The following is a 20,525-nucleotide window of genomic DNA, read 5'->3' as shown; positions in this document are numbered from 1 at the left end:
TGAACTCTTTCTTCAACTTCATCTTCCAATCCTTTTATTTTTACTGCTTTATTCTTTTATATATTTGATTTTCAAATTATCCTCCATACAGCTCCAGAGAGAGTGTGCTAAAACACAGACTTATCATATTAAAGCCTTACTGGCTTTCCATTTTGCCTACAGAAGTCCCGTGTTTTTGGTATGATCTGTGGGCCCCAGCACATTTCTCCAGAGTCATCACATTAAGCCTCTCCATGTAGCCAATGCTGCATCTGCTCCAGCCAACTCACCATGCTGGATGCATGATGAAAAGACCCTCTTTTAGTCTTACTGGTCTCTTTTTAAATTTATTTTTCCCCCACTGGGGCCCAACAGCTCTCATTCGTAAAAAGGAATTGCCTGCTTGGAGATAGAGGATTTTGCTCTGGCTGAGGCTTCCTTCTAGAATGCTTTTACCCTGACTGCTCTCAGAGTTGACTGTGGTCCTGCCTTCCCCACTGGACTGAGAAGTCCCCAAGGCCAGGAGCTGTTCTGAGCACCTATCAAGCCCCAGGCCCACAGCAAGATAGGCATTCCATCCACACTTGATGAGAGTTGATGAGTGCTCTCATGTAAACCTCTGGACTAGTCTCCTAACAGGTCCAGGGATGAATCCAACACAATCTCTGCATTCAGCTGATTGACATAAGATGAGGATTAGGGCACACAAAGTATGTTCATGTACACACACACACATACACACACAGACTGAGTCAATAGGTGGTTGATTGCCACTAGTGCATTAAGAGAGGGACACACAACGTGCAAGGAGAATTTCTGGGAAACAAAACTCCCATCATATCCATGAAAGCTTTCTTATGGGGTGCTGCAGTGCTACCTCTCTGGGCCAGTGTGTGGACCTCAGGTGTCTCTGCCTCCCTAGGTGGGCCTCCCTTTGGTCTTTGCTGCCATCTCTCTGGCTGCTCTGTCCTTCTCTTAAGAACAGGGTAAAACCATTTTCCATTCTTTTCAATACTGAACAGCAGGCTGACATTTGCAAAAATTCTTTCTCTGTAAATAGGAGCAAATCAGGAAGAGCTGAATTCTCTTAGCTCTGGCTAACTTTAGTGCCCAGATGGGGTCCATACTCTGTCCCAAGGGAGCCTGTTTTACTAGTAGCTGCCATTCATTGGGCACGTCCTATGTGCCAAGCACCATGTGAAGTGCTCCAGGTATGTGATCTCATTCAGGCCTCAAAACAGATCTGTCGGGCAGGTATTGTCGTCATTTTATATACTAGGAAGCTGAAGCTCAGAGAGGTTAAATGACTAATTCAAGATCACACAGTCCAAAAAGGCAGAATAAGCCAGGATTCAGATCCAGGTATGGTGATTCCACCCTTAAACACAATAACAAAGAAAAAAGAGAGAAGGAAGCCACGAAGGTTCTCATTTGGCTCAAGCACGGTGGCTCATGTCTGTAATCTCAGCACTTTAGGAGCCCGAGGTGGACAGATCAGCTTGAGGCCAGAGTTTGAGATCAGCCTGGCTAACTAACATGGTGAGGACCTGGTCTCTACTAAAAATGAAAAAATTAGCAGGTGTGGTGGCAAACGCCTGTAATCCCAGCTATTGGGAGGCTGAGGCATGAGAACTGCTTGAGCCTGGGAGGCAGGGGTTGCATGAGCTGAGATTGTGCCATTGACCTGAGATTGTGCCATTGCACACAGGCCTGGGTGACAGAGCAAGACTCTGTCTCAAAAAAAAAAAAAAAAAAAAAAAAAGGTTCTCATTGGGAGCCCCTATAAATGGCTCTGGGTAAGAGACAGCTCAGGGGAACGAGGGCAGGGAGGAGGACTACATGGATCCCATGCAGCTTTTGTCCCTGGACCAAGGCCAGACAGAGATGTGACCCTAGGAAATGACAGCTTTTGTGGTGTGTTGGCTGGGGCCCCTGGTGAGGTACTGGATGTGGCCAGCAGCGGTTCTCACTTTGTGGCTGACTTCATTAGGGAGTTGCAGAGGAATGGGAAGACTTAGTTAGTAGTGCAGCCTGAAGGAAGGAGCCTCCGAGACTGTCCCGCTGATCTCTTTGCTTCATTCACCCCAGAGGAGGTAGAGGCCCCAGGAAAGGAGCTGACCTCTCTAAGCCCACATGGTGCATGGGGGCAGGGACTGGCCCATGGACCTGATCTCCTGTTGTCCATCCCAGGACTCCTCCCACGGTGCGTCAGAGAGGCTTTTCTGGCCCCAGAGAGCAAAGAGCTCTACCAAGAACACGGCTCAGAGAGACCAAAGAGAACAAGAACCGTAGAAGATGACATGGGAGACTAGAATATGATTCAGGTTATTCTAAAATGCCATTTGCATTCTTAGGAAAGAAGTGCCATTTAATTACTCTATGTGCCTGATAGCAACTCCAACAGCCAGAGAAGATGTACCCTAGGAGGCCTTTCATCGTAGAGACAGTCCTCATTTTGAACTTCTAAAAGGATCCCAGCCTTGATGCTTGAACACTGCTGGGGGAGGGTCAATTGTCACACCATTATGAGAAACAATTAGGCATCATCCAGAAAAGTCTGAGAAGCCCACACCTTATGACCCGGAGAGCCTTTGGAGTAGTACACAGAAAATCTCTTGGACCCGTGCTCCAGGAGACACGAGTAAGAATGTTCGTGCCGCATTACTGAATACAACCCAAATGCTCATTGCAGTAGAACGGATCAGTAAACTGTGTATGTTCATCCCACGGAGAATGAGCGATCTACAGCTACATGTGAATAAATCTCAGGAATGTAACGTTGAGTGAAAAGAGCAGGTCTCAGAAGAATACACAGAGCATGATTTTATTTATGGGAAATAAAAAGACACGCAAAACTACTGTTTAGGGATACAAATATGTATAGTAAAATTACAAAGAAGGGCAAAGGAGTGAGAAGAATAAAGTTCAGGATGGTGGTGTTTGTGGTTACTGCTATAGGAAGGGAAGGGACTAGAATTAGGGGGATCACACAAGGCACCAAAATGATCAAGTTCAGTTTGTTCAGCTGGGTGGTTGGTGTATGGGTGGGTTATGGGTATTCTTATTCATTTATATTTATTTATTTTCTTTTTTAAACTTCCTTTTATTTTTTTAGAGATGGGGACTTGCTATGTTGCCAGGCTGGTCTCGAACTCCTGGCTTCAAGCCTCATAAAATGTTGAAATTACAGGCGTGAGCCGTTCCACTTGGCTTTTTTATTTTAGCCTTACATATATTTTAGAATTGTTATTTTGCGTTACAATAAATATGTAACAGATTTCAAGTGTGGTTGTTTTATAAAATAACAGATAAATAAGCAAAAAATATAAGTTGCTTATTATCTCTCCTCTAGGAGACAAACTGATATGGTTTGGCTGTGTCCCCACCCAAATCTCATCTCGAATTGCAGCTTCCATAATTCCCTCATGTTGTGGGAGGGAGCCAGTGGGAGATACTGGGTTCCTCCCAGTATGGGAGTATTCCCGCATACTGTTCTCATGGTGGTGAGTAAGTCTCACAAGATCTGATGGTTTTATAAGGGGAAAACCCTTTCGCTTGGCTCTCACTCTTCTCTTGTCTGCTGCCATGTGAGACGTGCCTTTCACCTTCTGCCATGATTGTGAGGCCTCCCCAGCCACGTGGAACTGTGAGTCCATTAAACCTCTTCCTTTTGTAAATTGGCCAGTCTTGGGTATGTCTTTATCAGCAGCATGAAAACGGACTTATACACAAACACAGTGAAAATGGACTAATACACAAACACAGGCCATCTTTTGGTGTGGGTCATCCCAGGCTTTTATGGACTCATTTTATTTGTTCAATATTTGCTGGTTTGCATCAGTCTCTACCTGTGGGTGTGTCCAGGCTGAGACAGAGCTGGGACTGGCTGATTCTTCTGAGGCTAGACCTAGTTTTCCTCCTTTCCCATCCCCAGCAGTTGTCTCTGTAGGAGTGGCGGGACTTTCTTTTTTTGTGGTTGTATATGGAGAGAAAGAGATTTGGAGATTTTTTTTTTCTGGAGCACATAGGTGGGACAAGAGGGGAGACCCCTGCCTGGCCTGAAGAACTGGATTTTGGCCCTGATGAAAGAGGAAATGAGGCAGAGACTGCCTGAATGGAGTTAAGAAAATGCCTGGGGAGACTCTGAGCTCAAGGAGGCCCATGTTGGGATCCAGGGCCAACACAGCATCAGGTCAGTGCTAGAACTGAGTGACAATATGGGATGGGGGCCAGGCAGCAGTCCCTCAGTGGTGCAGTCCTCGCCAAACCAGATGGATGGCCCTGTCTGCAGGTGCCTCCTTGATTAGCTCACAGTCCCACAGGAGGGCCAGCCAGACTTGTTCTGAGCACACGAGGTGCCTGTGGTGTCTCTCAACAACAATTTGGGGAGATTTTCCAAAGGAGGTGATAACGCTCTGCAGCTAGGCAGTTAGGATCCAGAGCTACCAGGATTTGAGTATAATGCTAGTATGACTACATTCATATGCACAGCTGTCACTAAATAATATTTTATTAAATAATTTTAAATGGTTGCCATAGTATTCTGTTGTTTGGATGCATTGAGGTTAGTTTATCTGATCCCTTATTGTTGGGATATTAAGTTGTTTCTCTCTATAAGCAATTCTGCAATGAATGTTTGTGAACATTCGTGACTATTTCCTAAGAAACATTATTAGAAATATGCTTACTAGGGTAATGGGTTTGCAATTTTTTTTTCAGGTTTCTTTCCTTTTTGCTGAAGGGTTTGCAAAATTTTAAGGATTTTGATGTAAATTGCTAAAATGTCATCCAGAAGGAATATGTGAATTCGTATTTACCAGCGATAAGTAAAATACCTGTTTCCTCACACTCTTGCCAAGATGGAATATGATTTTAAAATATATTTTACATATTGAAGAATCATAAATTATGATATCTCATTTTCATTGTTGCATTTCTTTGGTTTCAGAAGAAAGTAAACTTTTTTCATGTGTTTATAGGACATTTAATTTTTTGGCATTATCTGTTCATCTTTTGCCGTGTTTTTCTATCTGGATATTCATATTTTTTCTAATACAATTTGAAGCACTGTTTATACGTTGAGACTGTGACCCCCTTTTTTCTTTTTCAGGGATAAAAACAACTAGTGTATTGATTTGGGGAGGAGAGAAGGGGTGCAGATGGGAAATGGGGAGACAAGGGCTCTTTAGTGTTTCCCAAAACCACTGCCACACCCCCTCCACCCTCTCTTGCCTTCCTCCTCTATGGTGGGCCCCAGCAGGCTCTCCCCCTTTTCGGTGACCTCCCTCTCCCTCCTCTCTGCACCCCACTTGGCTTCAACCTCTAGTGACTGCACAGAGCCCACCTGGGGTCTAATGCTGGGGAAGGCAGCTCGAACTCACCTTTCTTTCCCCTTCTTCCACCTCCCACCTCATTCCCGTCTGTTGTCTAAATAAAACACAGAAAAGGAAGCACAGCTGGTACCAGGGAGACTCATCCCAGGGCTAGGGGTAGGGGTGGGAACTGGGGGCAAGGCAGGCAGAGGAACCTCAGCCCATTGTAGTGGAATCATGGAAGGACAGGCCCGGGGGTCTGGCTCAGCCATCCCCCTCTCTTTCTCTCCCTCCGTCTTGGAGGCTGGCCTGGCAGTGGGCCTGCTATTTGAGGAGGCTGGCAGGGAAGCCTCCATGCCTACCTCTCAGGAACCATGTGTGACCCCTTTTCTATCTTGTGTTTTGCATTTTTTTCCCGTGTGTCAGTTACATGTTTATGGTTTTTTTTTTTAACTTTTATTTTGTCTGTTTATTTATTTTTTTTGGAAACAGCATTTTGCTCTGTCTCCCAGGCTGGAGTGCAGTGGCATGATCTCGGCTCACTGCAACTTCCACCTCCCAGGTTCAAGTGATCTCCCACTTCAGCATCCTGTGAAGCTGGGACTATAGGCGCCCATCACCATGCCCGGCTAATTTTTGTATTTTTAGTGGAGACAGGTTTTTGCCATGTTGACAGGCTGGTCTCGAACTCCTGAACTCAAGCAATCTGCCTGCCTCGGCCTCCCAAAGTGCTGGGATTACAGGCATCAGTCACTGCTCCCAGCTTTTATTTTGAAATAATCTCAAGCTTATAGAAAAGTTGCAAGTATTAGCTGGGCATGGTGGCACGCACCTCGAATCTCAGCTACTCAGGGAAGAATTGCTTGAACCCAGGAGGTGGAGGTTGCAGTGAGCTGAGATTGTACTATTGCACTCCAGCCTGGGCAAAAGAGTGAGACTCTGTCTAAAAAATAATAATAATAAAAAAAATAAAGCAAGAAAAGTTGCAAGTAGAGTATAAAGAACTTTTTTTTTCTAAACCCATTTGACAGTAAGTTGTTGACCCAATGCCTCATCATCCCTGGATACTTTAGTGCACATTTCCTACAAGCAAGGACATTTTCTGACATAACCTAATATGACCATCAGTATCAGGATGCTGACCTTGTACATGAGGACCAACTATTCCTCAGACACCATTCAACTTTTGCCAATTGTCCCAACAATGTCCTTTGCAGCAGAAAGATCCGGTTCAGAATTACATTTGCATTTAGTTGTCATGTCTCTTCATTCTCCTTTATCTGGGACAGTTCCTCAGGCTTTCCTTGACTTTCATGACCTTGGCACTATTGCAGAGTACAGGTCAGTTATTTTCTTGAACATCTGTCAGTGGGTTTTTCTGAAGTTTTTTCAGGACTTGCTTCAGCTTATTCATATTTGGCAGGAATATCAGAAGTGATGCTGCGTTCTCCTTGTTGCATCCCTTCATATCACATGGGATTTTGATTTCTCTCCTTACTGGAGAGTGAAGCTTTGATCACTTGAAGATGGCTTCTGCCAATTTTTTCCACTGTAAAGTTACTTTTTCTTGTTTGTAATTAATACTTTTTTTTAAATGAAGAGGTACTTTGAGACTGTGTAAATATCTTGTTCCTCCTAAACTTTCGATTTATTAATTTGTATATTTTGTCTATATAAACTCATGGATTTCTGTTTGATGCAATTCGTTATAATCCATTAATATCATTATTTATTCTGGTGCTCAAGCTGTCCTGGATTTAACCAGTAGGTGCCCCTTCAAGTGGGCTTCTGTATCTCTTTGATTTTGTCCCCATCATTCTTTGAACATTCTTTAATTTTTGGTAAACCAAGGTACTCCTCCTTAGCTTTGGAATCAGCTGTTTCTCCAGGGAGTCCTTGTTCCTTTTAGTGGAGAATGGTATTTAGAAGACAAGATCTGGGTCCTAGGTGTGCTCATTACTATTGGAGTGCCACAGCTCCAGCTCCCAGGTTCTCTCAGTGGACACACACATAAGCATACATTCACACACTTGCATCTATTTTATATATATATATATATAATATATATATATATATAAAATAGATATACATATATGTGTACTGATATGGTATGGCTGTGTCCCCATTCAAATCTCAACTTGAATTGTACCTCCCAGAATTCCCACATGTTGTGGGAAGGACCCGGGGGAGGTGACTGAATTATGGGGGCCTGTCTTTCCCATGCTATTCTCATGATAGTGAATAAGTCTCATGAGATCTGATGGGTTTATCAGGGGTTTCCACTTTTGCTTCTTCCTCATTTCTCTCTTGCTGCTGCCATGTAAGAAATGTCTTTCATCCTCCGCCATGATTATGAGACCTCCCCAGCCATGTGGAACTGTAAGTCAGATTAAACCTCCTTTTCTTCCCAGTCTTGGGTATGTCTTTATCAGCAGTGCAAAAATGGACTAATACAGTAAATTGGTACCAGTAGAGTGGGGAGTTGCTGTAAAGATACCTGAAAATGTGGAAGCAACTTTGGAACTGGGTAACAGGCAGAGGCTGGAACAGTTTGGAGGGCTCAGAAGAAGACAGGAAAATTTGGGAAAGTTTGGAACTTCCTAGAGACTTGTTGAATAGCTTTGACCAAAAGCCTGATAGCAATATGGACAACAAGGTCCAGGCTGAGGTGGTCTCAGATAGAGATGAGCAACTTGTTGGGAACTGGTGCAAAGGTGACTCTTGTTATGTTTCAGCAAAGAGACTGGTGGCATTTTGCCCCTGCCCTAGAGATCTGTGGAACTTTAAACTTTAGAGAGATGATTTAGGGTATCTGCAGAAGAAATTTCTAAGCAAAAAAGCATTCAAGAGGTGACTTGGGTACTGTTAAAAGCACTCCATTTTAAAAGGGAAACAGTACAAAAGTTCAAAAAATTTGCAGCCTGATTATGCAGTAGAAAAAGAAAAACCCATTTTTTGAGGAGAAATTCAAGCTGACTGCAGAAATTTGCATAAGTAGCAAGGAGCCTAATGTGACTCCCCAAGACCATGGGGAAGATGTCTCCAGGCCATGTCAGAGACCTTTACGGCAGTCCCTCCCATCACAGACCTGGAGGCCCAGGAGGAAAAATTGGTTTCATAGACCTGGCCCTGGGTACCCATGCTGTGTGGAGCTTAGGGGCTTGGTGCTCTGTGTCCCAGCAGCTCCAGCCATGGTTGAAAGGGGCCAACGTAGAGCTTGGGCTGTGGCTTCAGAGGGTGGAAACCCCAAGCCTTAGCAGCTTACACATAGCGTTGAGCCTGTGGGTGCACAGAAGTCAAAAATTGAGATTTGGGAACCTCTGCCTAGATTTCAGAAGATGTATGGAAACACCGGGATGCCCAGGCAGAAGTTTGCTGCAGGGGTGGGGCCTTCTTGGAGAACCTCTGCTAGGGCAGTGCGGAAGGGAAATGTGGGGTCAGAGCCTCCAAGCAGAGTCCCTACTGGGGACCTGCCTACTGGAGCTGTGAGAAGAGGGCCACTGTCCTCCAGACCCCAGAATGGTAGATCCACAAACAGCTTGCACCATGCACCTGGAAAAGCCGCAGACACTTAATGCCAGCCTGAGAAAGCAGTGTGAGGGAGGCTGTACCCTACAAAGCCATAGGGACGGAGCTGCCCAACACCATGGGAACCCACCTCTTGCATCAGCATGACACGGATATGAGACCTGGAGTCAAAGGAGATAATTTTGGAGCTTTAAAATTTGACTGCCCTGCTGGATTTCAGACTTGCGTGGGTCCTGTAATCCTTTTATTTTGGCCAATTTCTCCCATTTGGAACTGCTATATTTATCCAACACCTCTACCCCCCATTGTATCTAGGAAGTAACTAGCTTGTTTTTGATTTTACAGACTTATAGGTGGAAGGGACTTGCCTTGTCTTGGATGAAACTTTGGACTGTGGACTTTTGGGTTGATGCTGAAATGGGTTAAAACTTTGGGGTACTATTGGGAAGGCATGATTGGTTTTGAAATGTGAGGACATGAGATTTGGAGGGGCCAGGGGTGGAATGATATGGTTTGTCTGTGTCCCCATTCAAATCTCAACTTGAATTGTATCTCCCAGAATTCCCATGTGTTTTGGGAGGGACCCAGGGGGAGGTAATTGAATCATGGAGGCCAGTCTTTCCCGTGCTATTCTCATGACAGTAAATAAGTCTCGTGAGATCTGATGGGTTTATCAGGGGTTTCTGCTTATGTGTCTTCCTCATTTCTCTCTTGCTGCCACCATGTAAGAAGTGCCTTTTGCCCTCTGCCATGATTATGAGACCTCTGCAGCCATGCAGAACTGTAAGTCAAACTAAACCTCCTTTTCATCTCAGTCTCAGGTATGTCTTTATCAGCAGTGTAAAAACAGACAAATACATATACATTAAATCATATTTGCTTAATTTTAAATTGTTGCCATAATGGAGTAAATTTGTAAAATAATTGTTAGTGGTTATCATATATCTATATATACACAAGGTTGGCATCTGTGTAAGATGGGACAGGAGCCAGGGTGGGGGCAGGAGGCACTGTGGGATGTCAAAGTTCCTGTTACTGCCTCCAATTCTGATCACATGTCATAGGGTATATTCTGCCTTTCTCCCTTTCCATTGTTGTAACAGTCTTTTTTTTTATTTTTTTTTGAGACAGAGTCTTGCTGTGTTGCCCAGGCTGGAGTGCAGTGGTGCAATCTTGGCTTACTGCAACATCCACCTCCCGGGTTCAAGAAATTCTCCTGTCTCAGCCTCCCAAGTAGCTGGGACTACAGGCACCCACCACCACACCTGGCTAATTTTTGTATTTTCAGTAGAGATGAGTTTTCACCATGTTGGCCAGGCTAGTCTCGAACTCCTGAGCTTAGGTGATTCACTTGTCTTGGCCTCCCAAAGTGCTGAGATTACAGGCGTGAGCCACCACACCAGGCCATTGTTATAACTGTCTTCTGTGACAGTGAAAAATCTGGCTCCCATCTCATCTTCTGTAATATATTTAGTCATTTGATCAATACCTTGTATGTAACCAATCCCTTATCACTGCCATTGCCCTAGGGACACCCTCCCCACCAGTGTATTAGAGCTGCCTTTCTTATCCTGTTCTGGCTCCAACACCCTGTGCTGGGCCACCTCCTTTCATGGATACCTCTTCAACCTACTCAGGCTGTGACACCCCAAGCTAGGCTGTTCCCTACTCCTCAGATGCCCCCTTTGCACCACTTGGGCTCGGCCACTCACACTGGGCCACCACTCACCCTCATGTATGGCCCCTTTGACCTGCTTAGGCTTTGACACCCCGTGATTGCCTCCACCCCATGATGTGCTCCAGTGCCCCAATGGCTGCTGTCTCATTTTGCATAGATGCCAACCTTGCTTAATCCCACGTAGTGGCTTCTAGCCTAAATTGTTTTGGAAGGAAAGGGAAGAGTATATGTGAAATATTTTGATGTACAGAAGTTTTACATTTTAAAGAAAATAAACCTATTGACCTTTCTCTTCATGTTTTCTCAATTTAGCTCTATACTTAGGTCTTTCCTACCCATCTTAACTTGGGTCCCCCAAAGAGCAGAACCTGTGACAAAGGCTTATCTGCAGAGTTGATTTTGTGATTGGCTCCCAGGGAAGAGGAGTGGGAGGCTGGAAAGAGGGAGACAGGACAGGAGGGGAGGCCAACACGGGGGAAATAGGGCTCAGTCCTGCTGGGGTCCTGTCAGGAACTTTGGAGAACATGCCTCAGAATTGGCTCCCTGGCAGAGGGAAGAAGGTTTTTATTTCACAAGAATCAAAGGCTTCCCTGGGGAATGTGGACTGCTTGCACTCCCAGTATTGTGCACATGGCAGAATGGCAGAGTTGGTCACTGACAGCAGGTATCCCAAAGAGCTGGGCCAGAGAAGCTGGGAGCAGAGAGAGAGGGAGATGTGGCATGGCAGGGGTGGTGAAACAAAAAGAGGAGCTGACAGGGTGTGATATGTGGCATAAAAGATGTCTGGCATACAACTTGAAGATAATGTGAATCTTACTTCATATTTCATTTTAATACTCTACTTTTTAAATATTTAACCTATCTGGAATTTTATTTTATTTTATATTTTTGAGATGAGGTCTTGCTGTGTTGCCCAGGCTGGAGTGCTATGGCACAATTGCAGCTTACTGCAGCCTCAAACTTCTGGACTCAGGCGATCCTCCCACGTCAGCCTCCCCAGTAATTGGGACTACAGTCCTGTACCAACATGCCTGGGTAAATTTTAAATTTTTTGTACAGACAGGGTCTTGCTTTGTTGCCCAGGCTGGTCTTGAACTTCTGGCCACAGGTAATCCTCTTGCCTTGGCCTCCCAAAATGTTGGAATTACAGGTGTGAGCCACTGTGCCTGGCCTGGAATTTATTTTAAAGTGTGGTGTGGGCTGGGCATGGTGGCTCACGCCTGTAATTCCAGCACTTTGGGAGGCCAGAGTGGGTGGATCACGAGGTCAGGAGATCAAGACCATTCTGGCTAACACAGTGAAACCCTGTCTCTACTAAAAATACAAAAAAAAATTTGCCAGGCATGGTGGCAGGGGCCTGTAGTTCTAGCTACTCGGGAGGCTGAGGCAGGAGAATGGTGTGAACCTAGGAGGCAGAGCTTGCAGTGAGCCCAGATCGCACCACTGCACTCCAGCCTGGGTGACAGAGCAAGACTCTGTCTCAAAAAAAAAACCAAAACAAACAAAAAAACAAAAGGACCAGGCCCAGTGGCTCACGCCTGTAATCCCAGCACTTTGGGAGGCCAAGGCGGGTGGATCACAAGGTCAGAAGATCAAGATCATCCTGGCTAACATGTAAAAATACAAAAAAAAATTAGCTGGGCATGGTGGTGGGCACCTGTAGTCCCAGGTACTCGAGAGGCTGAGGCAGGAGAATGGTGTGAACCTGGAGTGTGCAGTGAGCCGAGATCACGCCACTGCACTCCAGCTTGGATGACAGAGCGAGATTGTCTCAAAAAAAAAAAAAAAAATCATGTGGTGTGAGGTAGGGATAGAGTTTAAATTTGCTCCCTAGGAGATTGGTCAGTTATCCTCAAGCCATAATTCACTGAATAGTCCATATTTTCCCATAATGACATGAAATTCTATCTTAAAAGTATATTAAAGTTTAAATATGTATTGAATCTGCCTCATTGTTCCGTCTGCTAATTTTTTTTTGCTAGTACCACACTGTTTTAATTATTGCAGATTTAGAATGCATTTTAAAATTTGCAGAACAAATATCCCTTTAGTGATGTTCTTTTTTCAGAAATTTATTAGTGAGCAGTAGAGGTTTATTTTTCTAGAGGATCTTTTGAATTATTATTGTGATTTTTATTCTTTTTTTTTTTTTTTTTTTTTTTTTACCTTCCCAGGGGGAAAGGGCCTGAGCTTGTACATTCTTCAGCCAAGTAGCAAACCTCTCTTTCACAGATGGTCAGAATACATAAAATCATATGATATAAAGACACAGATGGTGTGTTCCCACTCACTATGCTGCCCGCCTTTTGATTTTACTCTCACTGCTGTCCTGTGACTTTAGGAAAGGGTGGTTATTGTGTACAGCACAAGTACAAGGCTTAGAAAATATTTTTTTTCCCCAAAGGCACACAAATAAATATTAGACATAGAACTGAAATGCCTTTTTGTGTTCATAAGACTTTTTAGAAAGAATGACTGTCTAGGAATTAAAGTCTGTGCTTCTAATGGGAAATCCTTGGTCCTGATGTGTTTACACTGAAGCAACTATTTTAACTGAGTCTTATGAAAGACCTTCTTAGGAGTGACAGGTATGAGCTATTGCAACAAAACATAGTGTACAATCTTATGTGGGGGTCTTTAAATAGAGAGCCAGTTATAAAGACTGTGTCCCTGATGTGTGGAGCTGGTCCTCCTCCCCAGCAGACCTCACCTCCCTGCCCTTTCAGCATCCCCTCCTTGGCCCCAGCTGATGGCTGATGCTCCCATTGGTCTCTGTGGTGCTACCTGCCACTTGCCTGCCAAGACCTCAGACCCTCGCTGTCTCCTTGTCCCATTTCCCCTGAGGCTTGTGGCTGGTTCTGTGGTTATGACTGAGTTGGCCCTTCTGACATCCTGATCCAGACACTTCCCATCCTAGGCTGTCTCAGCTCTCCAAAAGCACCCTGAAAATAAAAATGGAAAGGAGTTTGGCTCCTTGGGTGAGGTTGTTCCTGCTCTCCCTAAGACACTGTTCTTTTCTGTAAATTTCACCTATCTGAAAGAAACAGAATGCTTCTTGTTTCTTGGTGGGGAAAAGTAACCATAATGGAATGCCACCTTCATGCTAGGCATTTTACAGGTCACCCCATTTAATCTTCACAATTCTATAGGAAGGGATGCTTGTCTCTGCTTTAGAGAGGAGGAAACTGAAGCCAGAGGGTTTATGGAACATGTGCAATGTCATGTGGAATGTTAATAGTGAAGCCAGGGCCAAAACCGAGGTCTGCATGAGTCCAAGTCCAATTCCACAAACATGATGTTAACATACTCCTCGGTGCCAGGCACTGTGTTTTAGGGGCATAGCTGCCTCCCTATTGTCAAGGATTTTGAGCAGATCAGATTTGAGGACCTTTTTTCGATAGGTCTATATTTTTCTTACAGCCACTCTCCATTTTAAGCGCATCGTGAGTAGACTTTTGGAGTCTGATCTATCGAGCTGGGTATGTTTGGAAAGCTACAGAGCAGTAGCCATAGAAAGACTGCGTGAGACAGAGTCCTAGCCTATCTGTCCGGCCAGTCGAACCTCATGTGTTCGCTGCTTTCATTTTCCCTTGGCTGAGGAAATGATGGTTTGGTTTTGCAAAGGAATGCTGGGGACTTCTGCCAGCTTGCTAACGGCCTTGCCCCATTCAGATGCATCGAACTCACAGAACATCGCTCCCCAGCTGTGGGCTCGCGGTTCTGAGAGTGCCTGAATAGAAAACCACTCATTTCCCTTCGCAAAAGAGGCGCCCAAAGCAGATATTTCAATATATTCCAATTTAGCCGAGGGAAGCCAGAACATGGATGTTGTTGCCAAGGAAACCACCTCCTTCCTCCTGTGTGCTGTGCATACGTGTATCACTTCATCTCTCTGCTCTCCAAGGTAATATCATAGCTCCGTGCTTGGGGAAGTGTTTTTAAAAAGGCATATAAAACCTCTTAGCATCGAGAAGATTCATTAAATGATCTCACTCCAGAGAAGCTTAAATTATTCTTTTTAGATCCTTTTATGCTGAGGATGGGGAAATGGCTGAGTCAGTGCTATCTCTCGCAGCCCAGCTTGGTGTCTTGGTGGAGACAGTTTTTCAGAAATAAACAAATCAGAGTTCGCAAGCTTAGACAGGGCGAGTGTGTGTGTAATAAGAATGAGGCCGTCATGTAGCTGTAATGTCACAGTCTAATCCCTCCTAGCGGATCTGCCAAGACCACCTTAATCTGAGGGCCTCCTGGGTGTGAGGCCACATTGCACAGGGCAGGCTTCAAAGTGGAGACAAGAGAGGGTCGGTGTTGCAAGGCCACCTGTCAAAAGATTCCTTGTTCGGGAACTGCGTGGGGATTTCTGCTGCCCAATCTGTTCTCAGGCCCACGCCTGGGCTGTTTTTGTCCTGCCTTGGTGTCTGGTCTTGGGTCCACCTCTCTCTCCTGGACGCTGCCATCACCCCCTTCATTCCCACCTACCCTATTCTGTATGTTAAAGTCAGCACAATCGCCCTCATGCCTTACAACCCAAAAGACAAACTGGAGGGTGCACTTGGTAGTCATCTGAGAGCTCAGTGGGTGGCCCCGACTTTCACACCTTCTTCCTCTCAGCCCCTCCTGGATTTTAGGGCTCAGATTCCCTCTTGCCCACTGCATATGCAGATTAAATTTGGCTTCTCTCTTTCAATTAGTGGCACTAGCCAAGAATATTGGTTTATATTAGTCATTCCCAGCTGGGGGCAATTTTGCCCCCCAGGGGACATTTTTGGTTCTTATTTCGAGGAGGGAGTCCTGCTGGCATCTAATGTGCATAGGCCAGGGACTCTGCTGAAACAACTTACAGTGCACAGTCCAGGCCTCTAAAAACAGAATTATCCAGCCCCAGGTGCCAATAGTGCTGTGGTTGAGAAACCCTGGCTTATACTTATTCTCTTTGCTCGTTGATGTAATAAATATTTATTGAGTACCTACTATACACCAGGCTCTAAGCCAGCAGCTGGGGATGTGAACTGAACAAGACAGACATAGCTTCACTCACTTTCTCACATAGAGCCAATTGGGAGACGTTAAACAAATAATTACAATGATACAAATCAATTATTATTACAGCTTGAATCTAGATCTGATGTGGATATCCTGCCACAGTTCCGAAGTCTACCTAGTGCCCCAGCCGAACCTGCCCTGGCTCCTAGGTGGGGTATGGACATCTGTGGCATCCCTCCCCAACACCCCACCAAGCTGGGCTGCAAGACGGGTTATGGTGGCCCCATGACTTCCTTCCTTGGTAAGCCACAGGACTTCCTTGTTAACTGCTTTGCTGTTGGTCATTGCAGAGAAATAGGGAACAATAAAAACAACCTGAGGTGTGGCAAAGGCTCTAGGACTGTGTCATCTGCTGAAGCTCCAGTCCCTGCGCTGCATCTCCTGAGTGGCATCTGTGATGGCAAACAAAGGCTCCTTGGGCTTCACGCTCTGCTTTCTTTCTAAGTGGTACTTACCACCCGCTACATCCCAGCCTTCTTCTGACCAGCTTCCTCTTCTGATAGACTTATTTCCATGAAGTTCTTCAGAGTTAGAAGCATGAACTTTAGAACCAGGTGATCCCGGTTGGAATCCATCTCTGGCACTTGCCATATGACCTTGGATAAGTTACTTAACCTTTCTGTGTCTCAGTTTCTTTTTCTATAAAATGGGCATAATAAAAATCTATCTAGCATAGTTATTGTAAGGATTAAGTAAGTTATTATATGCAGAGTTCTTGGTTCACAGTTAGTGCCATTTAAGCCTTTCTGTCATTCTTACTGTTACCATTTTCCTGGCATGTCAGTCTGATGATGCAGACGAGGCAGGAGCTTTCGTCTCTGCCTCTCGTGGACTGCCCGATCAGCTCCACGGAACTCAGCCATGCCTGCCTGCAGTGCTGAGGCCTCGCTTTGGAGTGCTGGAGGCTGAGAAGTCAATGGATGTTGCTTGGGCATTTTGGGGGGTTTCCTTATGCAGGAGGAAGATGACAATCATTGTGGAAGCAGAAGGTTGTCATGGAAATGCACCTGTTCCAAGTCGTTGCACCCTGGGCTCTGGGCTGGCTCTGCACGGGCCTGCCATGCACTGACTTCAGCTTCATCTGAGTCAGTGGGAGGCTGGACAAAGGTAGACATCTTTCCTCACTGCCAGCCTGCCATTGCGGCTTTCTGTCTCCGGTGTGAACAGGCAATCGAGCTTTCTTGGTCTCCTGAGCTACTGTGAACGTGGCACAAGATAGTGGACTCTGAATAACATTGGAAACAACTATTTCCTGGATGGCCACTGTGTGCATGGCCTGTGGGAGGGTGAGGGCAAGAGGACTGATGGTTACTGGACATCTTCTTCATGGCCAGGCTTCTGTGTGTCCTCTCACTTAATCCTCCAACAGCACTGTGAGGAAAATACAGCATCCCACCTCACAGGCGAGGAAGCTCAAGTTGAAGGAATGTTAAATTGCCTGCTCTGAGCCTCACAGCCAGGAGGTGACAGCCCCAGGATTGGCGGCCAGGGTTTGTCTGCCTTTAAAACTTATGTCATGTCCTTCTGTGTTATCTCGGTCTGTACAGGCTGCTACAGCAAAATACGATAGCCTGGGTAGTTTATGAACAACAGAAATTTATTTCTCATAGTTCTGGAGCCTGGAAGTCCAAGATCAAGGCTCCCGCAGGTTCAGTGTTCGGTGAGGACCCACTTCCTTATTCATAGACGTCCCCTTCTCACTGTGGCCTCACAGCAAGGGGTCAGGTTTCTCTCTGGGGCCTCTTAAAATAGGGTCACCAATTCCATTCATGAGGGCTGCACCCCCATGACCTAATCCCCTCCCAAAGGCCCCACTTCCCCATACCACCACCTTGGGGGTAAGGATTCTGACATGAATTTTGGGGGGACACAGGCATTCTGATCATAGCGTATGTGTAGTTGCTCCTGGCCCACTGGGGAAACCACTGTCTCCAAGCATGGCTCCCATCTGGTTACCCTGGGTGGCCAAGGTCAGCAGAGGTGCTTTGCCAACTGGTTGGCACCCACACTACCTCTGTCCAGGTGGGCTGGGGCGAGGGTTGGGTCACAGTAGGACTCTGTGGGGCTCCGGGGACTGTCAGCTGCCCCGGGGCTAGAGGTTCTGCTGCTCTGTGCCCACAGGCACCTCCTGGGAATCTGGTGACTTGCATCAGGGCCTGGAACTCACCCTGACAGTTCTTTCAGCTCTTGTCTTTTCCTCTCCTACCTACCTGCTCATCTCGCTTTCACACACAAAGCCTCCCCTGCACTCCCCGCTCCCCTCCTCAATCCCTTTCCCGGCTTTTGTACTTTATGATGCCGTGACTTGGGTGAGGAAACTCATTAAAGTCATTATTCCATGCACAGAAATGTGTCTTTCATCCCATTCATATTTAATGTTCCTCCCACTTGATCTTTTGATGCTTTTTAATTCTTGATATTACATGACATACACACACAGCTCTCGTTGGGAATCGTTCTTTCTATAGAGTTGTCATGACTGCTCTCTGTGTGAGAAGGGCTCCTCCTTACGTATTTATTAATTTCTAAAATGATGCCTGTATTTTGGGATTGATGCTGTCTGATGCTATTGACTTTGAATAATCAAGGGTGACATTGGGATAGAAGGAGTTGTGGGAACAGGACAGAGGTCTGGATTCTTGTCCCGACTGTTGCTTTTCCTGCCTGGAGGCCAGGTGTCCATCTGTGAAATGGGCAGATGCATGCCTCATGGCCTAATCCAATCCCTGCATTTGGCATCCGTTGGGATTTTCTGAGGTGTAAACACCTGGTTTAAATTCTGTCTAATTTGCTATAAAAAGGAATATTTTAGGAGGAGATGGGGCTACCCATAGAATCACAGAAAAGGCTGAGAAATTGGCTGTCTGAGGGATAGATAACCAGGGCAGCTGCAGGGACCTGGGAGCGGGCTCCCTTGCGGCTCCGTGGTGAAAGGAAGGGGACCTAATGGCTGCCAATGGCTCTTTTCTCAGCTCAAGATTTAAATTCCAGTAAGTGAACGTAGAATTGGCTCAGCTTGGGTCCCATGCCCAAGGAGAGGGCGGGGTGTTTTGATTGACAGTTATATTGAGATCTTATCCAATGAGGGCCAGGAGTTCCCCCAAGGTTAAAAGGCTGTTTTCAGAAGAACGATGGATTCTGAGTAGAAGAAACAACAAATGCCCCGAACACATCCCAAACCATGGGGAGGCAGTGAGACCATGGACAAAAAGAGGAAAAAGCAGGTTCTTCGGGTTCCAAATCTCTGACTGAGAGAGATACATTTCTGGGCCTCAGAGATTACCTTCTAATTCAGGAGGAGGCAGACTTTCTCTGGAAAGTGTCGGAGAGTAAATATTTTTGTCTTTCTGGCCCACATGACTTCTGCCATGATACCGTGGAAGTAGTGGTAGAAGACATGTAAATGAATGGGTGTGGCTGTGTTCCAATAAAGCTTTATTGATAAAAAACAAGTAGCAGGCTGGGTTGGGCCTGCAGGACACAGTGTGCTGGCCCAGGTTCTAGTTGACAGCTTTCATTTCTTAGAGAAGTTCCTTTCCAGCTTTAGCAATCCGGGTAAGACAGTGGTTCTCCGATGTGGCTCTACTTCAGCAGATCCCAAGGAGCCTGTTGAGAATACAGATGCCTGGGGCCCACCCTAGCCTTGTCAAATCGGAATTTCCAAGGATGGGCCCAAGGATCTGTATTTTTAACAGTTGCTCCTGGTTAGTTCTGAACTACACAGTGTTGTGAACTGGTCTTCTAAGACCCAGTGGAGCAGGTAAGATCATCTTCCGTGAAATGTGGATGTAGTAGAGAAACTGGGGAAAGCTTAGGAACTGAGAGGAGAGGAAGGCTCTCCAGGGTTGGGGAACAGTGTGTGTGTAGGGCAGGCTTCCTGGAGGGGCCCATGCTGGCCCTAGATGGGAAATGGAGCTGTCCCAGCACTAACCTAGCTTTTCCTAGCTCTCATCTCATTCTCTATCCTGTGGTATGCTATTCACAAGCCAGAGGGGAATTGATGGAAAGTCCCGGTATGAAATCTGAGCCATGCAGTTCCCTGCTGTGAGGCAGTAAGGTCTCAGAAAGTTTTCTGTTTTCGTTATTCCGAAAAGGCTGCACCCATAACCCAGCCCTATTTCATGGCTTTCCTCCATGGCACCCCTTTCCCCTTGTCATCGTTCTTCTTCCTCCCCTACAGACCTGCTTTATCAGAAACTTCCTTTCTCCTTTGCCCTGAATGACCCCCACCTGTGCCTCTTTCTGATACTGACCTTATTCTGGCAAACCCAGCTCCTTCTTGCTGTAATTTTTAATGGGACTAAGACTGCTGGGAGAAGCCCTCTCCCATCTCTTTCAGTTTTCCATGTTTTCTTCCTTAACAAACACCCCACTCATAAAACCTTTGGGGTCTTTTCTACTGAGGGTTGAAGCCTGTAGATGCTAGCAGAGCAGCTGCATTGTAAAGAGGGAGGTGGGTTCCTAGGGGGTGGTCCTGGGCCCAGAAGGTTTCTGACCATCATCGCTCTGCCCTTGGACCTAAGTGGGGCTCTTTGCTTGTTACAATAGTAGGCATCCATTGCCTGCCCAACATTCACCTCCCTTTTCTGGCAGCAGAACACCTTTTTTCTCAGGAATTTACTCCATCCCCACTTTGAGTCCAGGTGGATTGGGTGGATTAACTCCAGGATGGACATGGACCCAGGCCTGGCAAATCAGTGCATCGGATTCCCCTTGGCCACAGTAATTGGTTCAGGGATGGGTCTATGGGCAAAGTCCATGCTGGGTCTTATATGGGGTTGTACAGAGGAAAGAACTCTCTTTCTGGACTTGCTGTCAAACTGGAGTTTTTGGAGTCCAAGTGGGGAGAGTGTGCTGAGAGTGAGTGTAGTACACGGGAAAAACAAAGCCAAGATGTGCACCAGAGAGAGGATCAAAGAGTGAGAGAGAGAAAACAGGTCCAGAGGATGGGGTTTGAGCCTCTGGATCCAGCCGGACCTGAAGCC

The 20,525-nt window shown here is 45.9% G+C and overlaps 2 long non-coding RNA genes across 2 annotated transcripts in view; both read left to right on the top strand.

The window, feature by feature from the left end:
• The window catches only part of LOC109028494 (uncharacterized), a 151,986-nt gene that overhangs the window by 55,926 nt on the left and 75,535 nt on the right, over positions 1-20,525 (top strand). The window lies entirely within an intron of this gene.
• Positions 13,827-17,979, top strand: LOC101127550 (uncharacterized). Its single transcript, XR_175649.5, has 2 exons — positions 13,827-14,401; positions 15,607-17,979. It is a non-coding gene; the product is annotated as an uncharacterized lncRNA (long non-coding RNA).

This window comes from Gorilla gorilla, chromosome 8 (assembly GCF_029281585.2).
Source record: "Gorilla gorilla gorilla isolate KB3781 chromosome 8, NHGRI_mGorGor1-v2.1_pri, whole genome shotgun sequence".
Taxonomy (NCBI): Eukaryota; Metazoa; Chordata; class Mammalia; order Primates; family Hominidae; genus Gorilla; species Gorilla gorilla.
Note: the sequence above shows the minus strand (reverse complement) of the source record. Positions and strands in the feature narration are given on the sequence as shown.